At 38.1% G+C, this 12,438-nt stretch overlaps 1 protein-coding gene across 3 annotated transcripts in view; it reads right to left on the reverse strand.

Annotated features, from left to right (window-relative positions):
- The window catches only part of Dapk1 (death associated protein kinase 1), a 179,700-nt gene that overhangs the window by 72,425 nt on the left and 94,837 nt on the right, over positions 1-12,438 (reverse strand). The window contains exon 2 of one of the 3 annotated variants that reach the window (XM_078047378.1): positions 11,876-11,938. The exons of the other annotated variants lie outside the window; for them this stretch is intronic. The gene's annotated coding sequence lies outside the window, so the exon portion shown is untranslated. The remainder of the gene's footprint in view (positions 1-11,875; positions 11,939-12,438) is intronic. 3 annotated transcript variants of the gene reach the window in all.

The following is a 12,438-nucleotide window of genomic DNA, read 5'->3' on the forward strand; positions in this document are numbered from 1 at the left end:
TAAATCATACTAACATATGGCCTTTTAAACCAGCTTCTTTCATTTGGCATACTTTCAAGATTCATCCATGTCATGGTAAGTATCAGTACCTTATATTTAATGGTCAAATTGCAGTCTGTTATATGAATGTACCATATTTTGTTCATTGGTTGATGGATATTTGGTTTGTTTCCACTTTTTGACCACTATAAATAATACTACTACGAATATTCACATGCAATTTTTTTGTGTAGCATTTCCACTTCTCAGACTGTCCCCAGGAGAAATGAAAATGTAAGTCATATAGTGACTCTTACACATATTGAAGAATGACGAACTATTTTCCAAAGTAGCCTGCCATTTTACATTCTCACCAGCAATGTATGAGGGTTAAAGCTTCTCCACATCCCTTTCCAACACTTGATATCATTTATCTTTTTAATTAGAGGCATCCTAGTTGGATATAAAGTTTTATCTTAGGGCTCTAATTATGTATTCCTACTGACAAATGATACTGATCATCTTTTCATGCCCTTATTTACTGAAGGTTTTTCAGTAAGATAAGTTGTTAATTTATAATAAATCTGGAAGTAAATCTAACAGTACAGAATAAGAGAATGCCTTAAAAATTCGGGGAAGAGTTCATGAGATTATGAACCAGAGCAAAAGTGGGAGAGTGGTCATGAAAACAGGAATCCAAAAGTTCTTTGAGTGGCAGAACCCAAAGGATTACTTAGCCACAGCATCAGGATTCAAGTATCAAGGGAACTAGAGAACCAAGAGAAATCTTTTTGAACCCAGAGCAAGATTATTTTCTACCTATTTTCCAGATCCATGTTCTACTTTTCTACATCTAGTTCTGGGTCCAGGGAGGCTGTTCATAGAGACTGAGTCATAAGTTTCCCTTATCAGTAGGTTTTTAGTTTGGTTTGGCCAAAATATATCACCAACTGGAAAAGAGAGTGAAGTCAACCCTGCTTCCTTCCTAACAGGTAGCGATGGGATGGCTGAGTCCCATTTTCTAGGGCTCAGTTCATGTCAGACAGTTCTCTCCAGGAAGTTATCCTTTCCAAGGTCTTCAAACCACTCCCCTTCCTTACTCTTCCCCTCCAAGGGTGGTTATAGCTCTGTGACTCAGTTCCAAAAGGATGCTTCCCCATCATCTGTGCTTTCCCTGAACCTTGCATACTCCTTTGTGAACAGTCTCAAATTTCTCTGTGTGTGCTATCTGCTTCCTGGAAGAATCCGTATTGACTCAAACCCTGATGTTGTAGAATAAAGAACTTCTACTCCTCAGGAACCAGTCAAGAGTGTGCTTACTAAAGCTAAAATCAGTAGATCATCATTTTACAAGGAAAGATGCCCTCAACAGTGGTCAGCATCCTGGTTTTTAAGCCAAATATGACCCTTTTAATCATATCAAGTTGTTCTTCTCACTGTATTTGAACTTGGCATGTATTTGTTAGTTCAATGACAGTATTAAGTACCGTGGGTGCTGAAGTAGGATACCATCTTGCCCTCTAAGAAAACATTTTGAGGGAGGCAAACATGTATATGCAGCTGCAACACCAGAGCCCCCACAAACTCATCTATCTGCTGGGATCCATCACTCTGACAGGGAAAAAGAAGGACATTTTTCTGCCTCCAACCAATTTCACAGAAATGCTAAGAAATAAGGATCAAAGACGTGGCTTCCAGAGAAGCAGTATTAGAGAAAGAAATGGAAAAATCAGAGGCCCTCCAAGTAAAGACCGGCTTTCAATAACTTCTAAGTCACTCTTTGAAATGCATTGAGTGGGGTTAGTGGGGCTCAAGGACGAATGGCACATATGAATCACTAACAGAGGAGGGAAAAAGCAAGGGTGACTCAACAGCTCATTGACAGTGGGGTTTGAAGGCTAAGTCGCACAGAAATTTAGGGCTTAGAAAATTCAACCAAAAAAAATCCCTCCCTAAGAGGCTACCGTCTACAATTCCATCTCCCCCTGCACCCTCCCAACAGCATCTGGAAGTAAGTGTATGCAACTTTCTTTATCATGAGGTGGTGATACTGCCACTCTCCAAGAGTTGTACACAAGGATTAAGTGAGATAAGTTAAGGAAGGAACCCACAGTGGCTAGTCTAAACAGGCACAAAAGAAGCCTGGCTTCCCTCTCCAGGAAGAGCTATCCTCATCATTTAACTATATCATCTCTCTTAATGCAGTTTGCGAAGATCCCACCTGATGGGGACCATCTGGATGGTGTACTCTACATTTCTTCAAATGCTACAGAAAAATATCACTAGAACTTCTGTAGTCTAGGGAAGAAGACATAAGTGAAGCTTGTGGCTCATGACTCAATTATATCTCATTTTGTCATTCATCTCTCAGTGGCCATACATGGGAACTGCCTTAATTCAGAGCCTAGAAATGGAGCTGACATGTCCTTATAGAATGTTTACTACTGTTTACTACTGTTACACTGTGTCCTGTTTACTACTATTACACTATGGTCCTAATGGTCCTCATTTACATCATTGTAATGCCAACAATATTAAAAACATGTTTGGGGGTGGGAGTGGGGGGAAGAGGTTAAACAGAGGTGAGGTAATACTTAGTTACTTGGAAATACAAATTAAGAGGGAAAAGGCAATACAAGGTTATTTCTAAAAGTATTTTTGTTTGCTTTAAAAAAAAAAAAAACTTACAAGGATATGAGGAAGAAGGGGAAGGCCTGAGGGGCTAATGGGTGGTTCTGGAAAGATTGTTGTTGGTCTCTTTTCGATAGTAGTTCAATATGATGACACTTCCAGTGATTTGTGGTCTACAGACTCTTTCTTCTGAAGCAGCAGCTGTAAGTGAATGATCCCCAGCTTCCTGTCTCTAATCACCCATTCAGAATTCTGGACACAGCAGGGCCTGGAGAAGGTACCATCTGACCAGTGTGGAGGAAAGCCAGGTGGAATACTTGAGCTGAGCTTGGATCTCCCTCGTGGCAGCCCTTGGGGCCTGAGAGGGAGGTGGGCTCTGTACATGAAGAGGAAGCTGCAGATGTAGCCAATGATAAGGATGCAAAAGACATGGGAGCAGCAAGGCAAGGGGACAAACAAGAGGTAAAACCAGCATTCCTGAGGGGTCCATTGAGCCAAAATTCCAGAGTCCCTTTCTACCCTGATCTCTTGGTATGCTGGCTCCAGGAGTAGTTGGCCAAGACAGGAAGAGAAACAAGATTTATGACATGGCTGTGAGTTTCAGAGAGGAAGTGTAAACATTTCACAGAGAGGCCTGGATATAGAGTCTGTGGCCCCTTGGAAGAAGTCTAAGCAAAGCCAAGTACCTGGGGCTACAAAAATCCACATGGTGGACAGCCACGTGGTTGGTTCCCACCCCCCCTCCCTGTTTCCCAAATTACAGGTCTTTTTTGGAGCTAAGCAGAGATTCGAAATACTCATGTACACAGTTAAGAGACCCTCATGCCAGATACTAAAATTATAAAAATGTCCTAAAATCTATAGACCAATAAGCTTACAGATGCCACATGTGGTTTGTTTTTCAGATTTCCATTGTCCTGAATTTCTCAAGACTGTCCAGAAACCAAATGATCCACTTAAGTAAGTATAAATACCAATTTAATAACATGAAGGAAGGAAATTCTTTTTGACTGATCTGGCAAATAGAACATGCATAGGGGAAGACGCACACAGGGCTTTATTTCTCAAGAGAATGCCTGAGTGGAAAATAACCTATTTTCTGTGATTTAATTCTATTGTGAAAGGTTGAGGCTGTTGCCAAAGGCACTTTACTTCTCTGCTCTTGCTTAATAAGAGATATCTGAAGAGCAGGCTGCCAAAAGTGTAAGCCACAATAGCTCTTGAAATTACCTTTGTGAATAAAAACAAAAGTTCAAAAAGTCAAAAGAGCTGAGTGGAGAGAACAAATGTGCCAGCAAAGAAGCACTAAAGAAGCCCCCAGATGCTTTTGTGTTTTGTGGGCACTACAAGTGAAGTGGAGAACTATGTGACTAGAAGGCCTGGGCCTCAGATACCCATCATTATTGGCTTCGCTTAGGTCCCTGCCACCACACTCTGCTTCTTACAACTTGTGCCACTTCTACCATGTTTAGGAACCATCATTTTATTTTTTTATTTTTTTTTTTTTAATTTACTATCATATACTTTATTTTTTTTTTCTTTTTAACTCTTAATTTTTTATTGTTGGTCTTTCAAAACATTACATCTTTCTTAATATATCATGTTTCACAATTTGATTCAGAATGGTTATGAACTTCCATTATTACCCCGTATACAGATTGCTGAATCACATCGTTTACATCAGTTACATTTCCATTGATTTACACATTGCCATTCTAGTGTCTGATGAATTCTGCTCTCTAACCTATCATCTACTATCCCCCCACCCCTCCCCTCCCCTCCCCTCTTCTCTCTCGACCACCTCTACTGTAAAACATTTATTCCACTTGTGTACTTCTTCCTTACCCCTTACTTCCTCTTGTATGCAATTTTATAAAACCCTGAGGATCACCTTCCCTTTCCCTGCAGATTCCCTTCTCTCTCCATTTCCCTCCCCCATCTCATCCCTATTTAATGTTAATCTTCTTCTCCTGCTCTTCGTCCCTACTCTGTCCTTAGTTACTCCCCTTATATCAAAGAAGTCATTAGGCATTTATTTTTTAAGGATTGGCTAGCTTCACTTAGCATAATCTGCTCTAATGCCATCCATTTCCCTCCAAATTCTATGATTTTGTCGTTTCTTAATGCAGAGTAATACTCCATTGTGTATAAATGCCACATTTTTTTTTATCCATTCATCTATTGAAGGGCATCTAGGTTGGTTCCACAATCTTGCTATCGTGAATTGTGCTGCTATGAACATCGATGCAGCAGTGTCCCTGTAGCATGCTCTTTTTAAGTCTTTAGGGAATAGACCGAGAAGGGGAATAGCTGGGTCAAATGGTGGTTCCATTCCCAACTTTCCAAGAAATCTCCATACTGCTTTCCAAATTGGCTGCACCATTTTGCAGTCCCACCAACAATGAACAAGTGTACCCTTTTCCCCACATCCTCTCCAGCACTTGTTGTTGTTGGACTTCATGATGGCTGCCAATCTTACTGGAGTGAGATGGTATCTTAGGGTAGTTTTGATTTGCATTTCTCTGACCGCTAGCGATGGTGAGCATTTTTTCATGTACTTGTTGACTGATTGTATGTCCTCCTCTGAGAAGTGTCTGTTCAGGTCCTTGGCCCATTTGTTGATTGGGTTATTTGTTGTCTTATTGTCTAATTTTTTGAGTTCTTTGTATACTCTGGATATTAGGGCTCTATCTGAAGTGTGTGGAGTAAAGATTTGTTCCCATGATGTAGGCTCCCTGTTTATCTCTCTTATTGTTTCTTTTGCTGAGAAAAAACTTTTTAGTTTGAGTAAGTCCCATTTGTTGATTCTAGCTGTTAACTCTTGTGCTATGGGTGTCCTATTGAGGAATTTGGAGCCCGACCCCACAGTATGTAGATCATAGCCAACTTTTTCTTCTATCAGATGCCGTGTCTCTGATTTAATATCAAGCTCCTTGATCCATTTTGAGTTAACTTTTGTGCATGGTGATAGAAAGGGATTCAGTTTCATTTTGATGCATATGGATTTCCAATTTTCCCAGCACCATTTGTTGAAGATGCTATCCTTCCTCCATTGCATGCTTTTAGCCCCTTTATCAAATATAAGATAGTTGTAGTTTTGTGGATTGGTTACTGTGTCCTCTATTCTGTACCATTGGTCCACCCGTCTGTTCTGGTACCAGTACCACGCTGATTTTGTTACTATTGCTCTGTAGTATAATTTGAGGTCTGGTATCGCTATACCACCTGATTCACACTTCCTGCTTAGCATTGTTTTTGCTATTCTGGGTCTTTTATTATTCCATATGAATTTCATGATTCTTTTATCTATTTCTACAAGAAATGCAGTTGGGATTTTGATTGGCATTGCATTGAACATATAGAGAACTTTTGGTAGTATCGCCATTTTGATGATGTTGGTTCTGCCTATCCATGAACAGGGTATATTTTTCCATCTTCTAAGGTCTTCTTCTATATCTTTCTTTAGGGTTCTGTAATTTTCATTGTATAAATCTTTCACCTCTTTTGTTAGGTTGATTCCCAAGTATTTTATTTTTTGGGGGGATATTGTGAATGGAGTAGTTGTCCTCATTTCCGTATCAGAGGATTTGTCGCTGATATACAGGAATGCATTTGATTTATGCGTGTTGATTTTATACCCTGACACTTTGCTGAATTCATTTATTAGCTCTAATAGTTTCTTTGTAGACTCTTTTGGGTCTGTTAGGTATATAATCATGTCATCAGCAAATAGTGATAATTTAAGTTCTTCTTTTCCTATTTTTATGCCTTTAATTTCTTTCGTCTGTCTAATTGCCCTGGCCAGTGTTTCGAGAACTATGTTGAACAGAAGTGGTGAGAGAGGGCATCCCTGTCTTGTTCCAGATCTTAGAGGGAATGCCTTCAATTTCTCTCCATTCAGAATGATGCTGGCCTGTGGCTTATCATAGATTGCTTTTACAATGTTGAGGTATGATCCTGTTATCCCTAATTTTTCTAGAGTTTTGAACATAAAGGGATGCTGTACTTTGTCGAATGCTTTTTCTGCATCTATTGAGATGATCATGTGGTTCTTATTTTTAAGTCTATTGATGTGGTGAATAACATTTATTGATTTCCTTATATTGAACCAGCCTTGCATCCCAGGGATGAATCCTACTTGATCATGGTGTATAATTTTTTTGATATGTTTTTGAATCCGGTTCGCCAGAATTTTATTGAGGATTTTTGCATCTAGGTTCATTAGAGATATTGGTCTGTAGTTTTCTTTCTTGGAGGTGTCTTTGTCTGGTTTAGGGATTAGTGTGATGTTGGCCTCGTAGAATGTATTTGGAAGTTCTCCCTCTTTTTCTATTTCCTGAAATAGCTTGAAAAGTATTGGTGTTAGTTCCTCTTTAAAGGTTTTGTAAAACTCTGCTGTATACCCATCTGGTCCTGGGCTTTTCTTAGTTGGTAGTCTTTTGATGGTTTCTTCTATTTCCTCTATTGTTATTGGTCTGTTTAGGTTGTCTATATCCTCCTGACTCAATCTGGGCATATGATATGACTTAAGAAATTTATCTGTACCTTCACTATCTTCTATTTTATTAGAGTATAAGGATTCAAAATAATTTCTGATTATCTTCTGTATTTCTGAAGTGTCTGTTGTGATATTGCCTTTTTCATCCCGTATGTTAGTAATTTGGGTTCTCTCTCTTCTTCTCTTTGTTAGCATGGCTAAGGGTCTGTCGATCTTATTTATTTTTTCAAAGAACCAACTTTTAGTTCTGTCTATTTTTTCAATTGTTTCTTTTGTTTCGATTTCATTAATTTCAGCTCTGATTTTAATTATTTCTTGCCTTCTACTCCTATTGCTGTTGTTTTGCTCTTCTTTTTCTAGGATTTTGAGATGAAGTATAGGAACCATCATTTTAATTCCTACATTTGTCTCCTAAAAGGCTCCTGTAGTTTTCAATTTGCTGATCAGGCCACCAAAAATTCCTTTACATCATGCACCATGCTGACATACAATGAACAGAATTCATGATCACATTCTGATTATTCCGCATCTCCGTTTGGCTAAGAAACACAGAATGAGCCAACTGAATAATGATCCTGCATGAAGCGATCTAGCATTCACAAATAAGTAAGAGTACAACTTAGCAGTTATTTGTGATGAAGAAATTGGATTCTAGAAATTATTAACTTAGCTACAGTCAGAAAGAGAGCTAAAAAAGAAGAATTGTTATTCAATAGGGATAGCATTTAAGTTTGTCAAGATGAAAAAATTTAGAAATCTGTTGCACAACTGAGTACATACAGCTAACATTGCTACATTGCACACTTAAACATGAATAAGATGGTAGAATTTATGTGGGGCATTCTTTTTCACAATAAAAAAATTAATAAAATTTACCTTTATAAATTAAAAAAAAAAAAATGATGCAATGTCCTGAAGTTGACTACAACCATACCAGAATACAGTAAGTGGAAACTCCTGGAAAGGAAGGTAGAGAGACATGGAGAAAGGGAGGGGAAAGTCCTAAACAGGGTTACTTTGTTGTAAAAATGTGCCTTAACATTGAAAAAAGAACCAATAAGGGGAAAATTAAGAATTAGAGAACCAAACTGTCTTGATTTCTTATAATGGACTATCATGTCAATTATTATTAGGCATTTTGCTACTTTTGCTTTCTAAATCTTTACCTGGTAACCTTTCAGGCAGGTGATTCAAAGCTAGTAAGGTAACCATCCCGAAAGAGGCCATGATTGTGTCTTGTCCCTTTCTTCCTTATGCTAGATCCTGAACCCCCTGCCCCTCTCCAATCGTTCTCTGCCCAGCTTCCTGCCTGAGCAAGGTTTATTTGCAGTGACCTACTGATGGTGTTATCACCTACTGATAGTGTTTTGTTTAAGTAGCTGTTATAGTTTGGATATGAGGTGTCCCCCAAAAGCTCCTAAGTTAATGCAGGAATGTTCAGAGGTGAAATATTTGGATTGTGAGAGCTGTAACCTAATCAGTTCATCCTAGTTTAAGTGGACAGACTGGGTGGTAAATGTGAGCAGACAGAAAATGACTGGAGATGGGTCATCGGGGATGTGCCCTGGAAAAGTACATCTTCTCTATGTACTCTTCCCCTGCTCCCCAACTCTGCTTCCCAGCTATGTTGAGTTGAGCACCTTTCCTCCACCACACCCTTCTACCATGATGTTCCTCCTCTCCTTGGGCCCAGAGCAATGAAGTTGGCCCTCCATAGATTTGAGATCTGTGAAACCATGAACCAAAATAAACTTTTCATCCCTAAGTTGTTATTGTCAGGTATTTTGGTCACAACAACCATACGTTGACTAATACATTAACTTACAGAAGACTAGATTAACATGTAAGTAGGCCCCTGCTCTAATAACCATTAGAAATAGTTCAATCAGTACTTCTGTTCAGTTTCCTGGGCCTGCTGTAACAAAGTACCACAAACAAGATGGCTTAAAACAACAATTATTATGTCATACTCTGAAGACCAGAAGTACAAAATTAAGGTGTTGAGGGATCTGAGGGGGAATCTAATTCCTATAGACTCAGGTATTCCTTTGCTGGTTGATGCCTCACTTCAGTCTCCTGTCTGCCAGAGGCATTCCCCTGTATCTGTTTCACAGGGTCTTTTTATAAAGACACCAGTCGGACTAGACTGGGGTCCTGCTCTACTCCAGTATGATCTAGTCTCATTTGCAACAACTATGTTTCCAACTAAGGTCACATTCTGAGATAGGAGAAGACAGACTTCAACATAGTTCAGAGGGACACAATCAACATTTAACAGCATATCAAAAAGTGAACCCCAGACCAGCAGCAGTAGCAGCAGCACCTAGGAATCTGTTAAAAAAAAAAACCAAAAAAAAAAAAAAACCCACAAATTTGTGGGTCCTACCTTGAAACTCTGAGAAGATAGCTTAAAAAAATTTTAAGAAGCCCTCCAGGAGGGCTAATTTGCTAATATTTGAGAACCACCATTTTAAACCATTCTGGATATTTTTAAAACTCATTTTATAATGCTAAGTGTGCATCATGCCCTTCCAACTAAATCACTAGCCCTTTGGGACCATCTCTGACGGCACTTGCCTCTTGTTGTTTCTCCTAGGATGACAATGAACTAATTATATTATCACTTATATGAAACAGGCTGACTCTGAAAGTTGCAGGCTCACATGGCCTTCAGATAACATTTTATTTTGTTCTCTTTTAAATACCATAAGCTGATTGCCATCATTGAAAACCTAAATTACAGGCTTCTCTTGAAAAAAAAAATGCAAGATTTGGCAATACTGGATCTAAAATTCCACAATCAACTAATTGTTGGCTGTCCCTTTGAGATTGGGCATGAGGATTACATTCAGCCATCTCTACAATTCCCTGATGTCTCCCTGACACTGAGGTGCTATGGAGACCAACCATGGTCATTTTATATTGCCACCCTGGTCCCTAAAGGCTATTGGGTTTGAACAGTAGCTGGATAGGGAAAGAGCTAAAAGAAAAGTACAATGCCATCCATGGAACAAAATGCACAGCTACTTCTGAGCAGCAAGGTTAGGAAAAGAATACTAGAAGCTTAGAGAACATTGCCCCACACTTAAAAAAGAAATAACATTGACTTTAAGTTCTTTAAGTTTGTCTTCTCTTTGCCAGGTGACAAGGCAATTATGAAATGACTCAAGCTCTGAAGATCAAAGTTTGGTAGTGGCTTACCCGCACAATGACATGTGGGCAGGCAGCAACACAAGAAGGTGAGATTTTTATATCTGCACGACTTCATTAGGGAACAATAGAATGTGGAGGAGATGAAATTGTGATGTTGAGACATCGTGTATGCCTCCTTCATGTTTATGCTATGCTGAGCTGCAACAGCAAATCCACTGAGAACAACTGATTTTCCAGTGAAGCAAGTAGGGAGAAAAGTTATTGCTTTGAAGGCAGATTCAGGCTTACAATAATTTTAAAGGGCCTAGAATCCTGGCCTCTAGTATTTGACAACTATACCTTAAAAACAAACAAGAAATAGTATCTGCACATGGACCACAAATATATATTTTCAGGTCCAGGAAGTAGTTCAGGAAACAATGGAATGGTAGTCTAAGATCTTTGTCTCAGTGGCAAAGATATGCTTGGGATTCAAGGAGAGAACTCATCACATACAGGAGGAGGCAGGAACAAGGTCTCAATGAGGGAACACACTTCATTAATAAGCCTCAAAGAAGCTGGACTTGCCATGGAGTTCATACCAAAGCAATAAATCCAAAATAAAGACCCATTTAAAGATTGCTGATCAGGCATAGTGGTGCATACCTATAATGCTAATGATTCAGGAGGCTGAGGCAGGAGGATCACAATTTCAAGGCCAGCCTCAGCAACTTATCTGGACTTCATATCAAAATAAAAAATAAAATAAATAATATAAAAAGATATAAAAAATAGAATAAAAATAAATAAATAAGTGATAAAACAAAAAAGAATAAAAAAACAAAAAATAAAAAGATGTAGCTCAGAGACAAAGCACCCCTGTTTTCAATTCCCAGTACCATGGGGGACAAAATGATATTGATGTAAAGGGTGCTGATAAATGGCTATTTAAGTCACAGGGTTACTTTCTGACAAATTCTTAATTTTTATTCTCTTCTTAACCAACCATATTTCAGAACTCTTAAGAAATAAAAGAGCAGATGGCACCTATCAATGAAGACCAAAAGCTTCTGTTAAAGCTATTAAAATTTTAGAACAATGATAATTTTCTCAAAGATAATCACTTCTTTTGGACAGACTTCATAGTTTGAATTGTCTATTAAAAACTTTTTAAAATACCTCTTCATGGCAATGTGAATGGACAAGATTCTGAGAAAATAAAAAGGGTACATTACCTCTTTGATATTTAGCACCACTGTATTAGAATTCTCCAAAGAAACAGAAACAATTTAAGATATAAATATAGACACACACATAATGCATATATTATTATATAATGTATAAACAACATATTACATATTATGTTCCACATTATGTATATTATGTATACACATACATATAAATCATGTGTCTATAAGTTATGTACATAACTATGTTTATGCACAAAATTTTATGTATATGAATACTAGAATTGTATGGCATAATTATTTATCTATGAATTATATTATTATAAACAATATATATTCATAAAAGATAATATGTTATTTTTACATATTTACTCAGTCTATTAATTTAAATGTTCCTCATTCAGAAATACCCTCTGGCGAACACTCAGAATAATGTTTGGCCAAATACCTCAGCAGTCCATGGCCCAGACAAGATGACACATAAGAGTAACCATCTCAGCCCTGTGCATGCCTGGCGGGTAAAGAGAAAAGACAATCAACTCACAAGAGTTGCTGGGATTTACAGAGAACAAGTAATCAAGAATGTGCTGAATTCTGTGAGGAAGACCTCTTCTGCCCACTCCCAAACTACTGTTGCTCCTGGTGAGCTCCCACAACCTTTATTCAAGGTCATCACAGTGAGCAGGTAAACTTGTACACAGTCATACAGCTGTTAGAATCCCTATAACTAGATAGATAGATAGATAGATAGATAGATAGATAGATAGATAGATAGATAGATAGAAAGAAAGAAAGAATATATAGATAAAAAGATATGACTCAGATATAAATCATATTTTTTTTGACACTGTCAAGGGCTATCAGAGCAACAAGTACTCTTATCCATTGCTAAAGGGATTGTAGAATGATACGGTCACTTTTGAAAACAGTTTGCTGGTTTCTTACAATATTAATATATACTTTTCATGGGATCTAGCAATCCTACCTCTAAATATTTACCCAAGAGAAATA

The sequence above is a fragment of the Ictidomys tridecemlineatus genome, chromosome 4 (genome assembly GCF_052094955.1).
Source record: "Ictidomys tridecemlineatus isolate mIctTri1 chromosome 4, mIctTri1.hap1, whole genome shotgun sequence".
Classification (NCBI taxonomy): Eukaryota; Metazoa; Chordata; class Mammalia; order Rodentia; family Sciuridae; genus Ictidomys; species Ictidomys tridecemlineatus.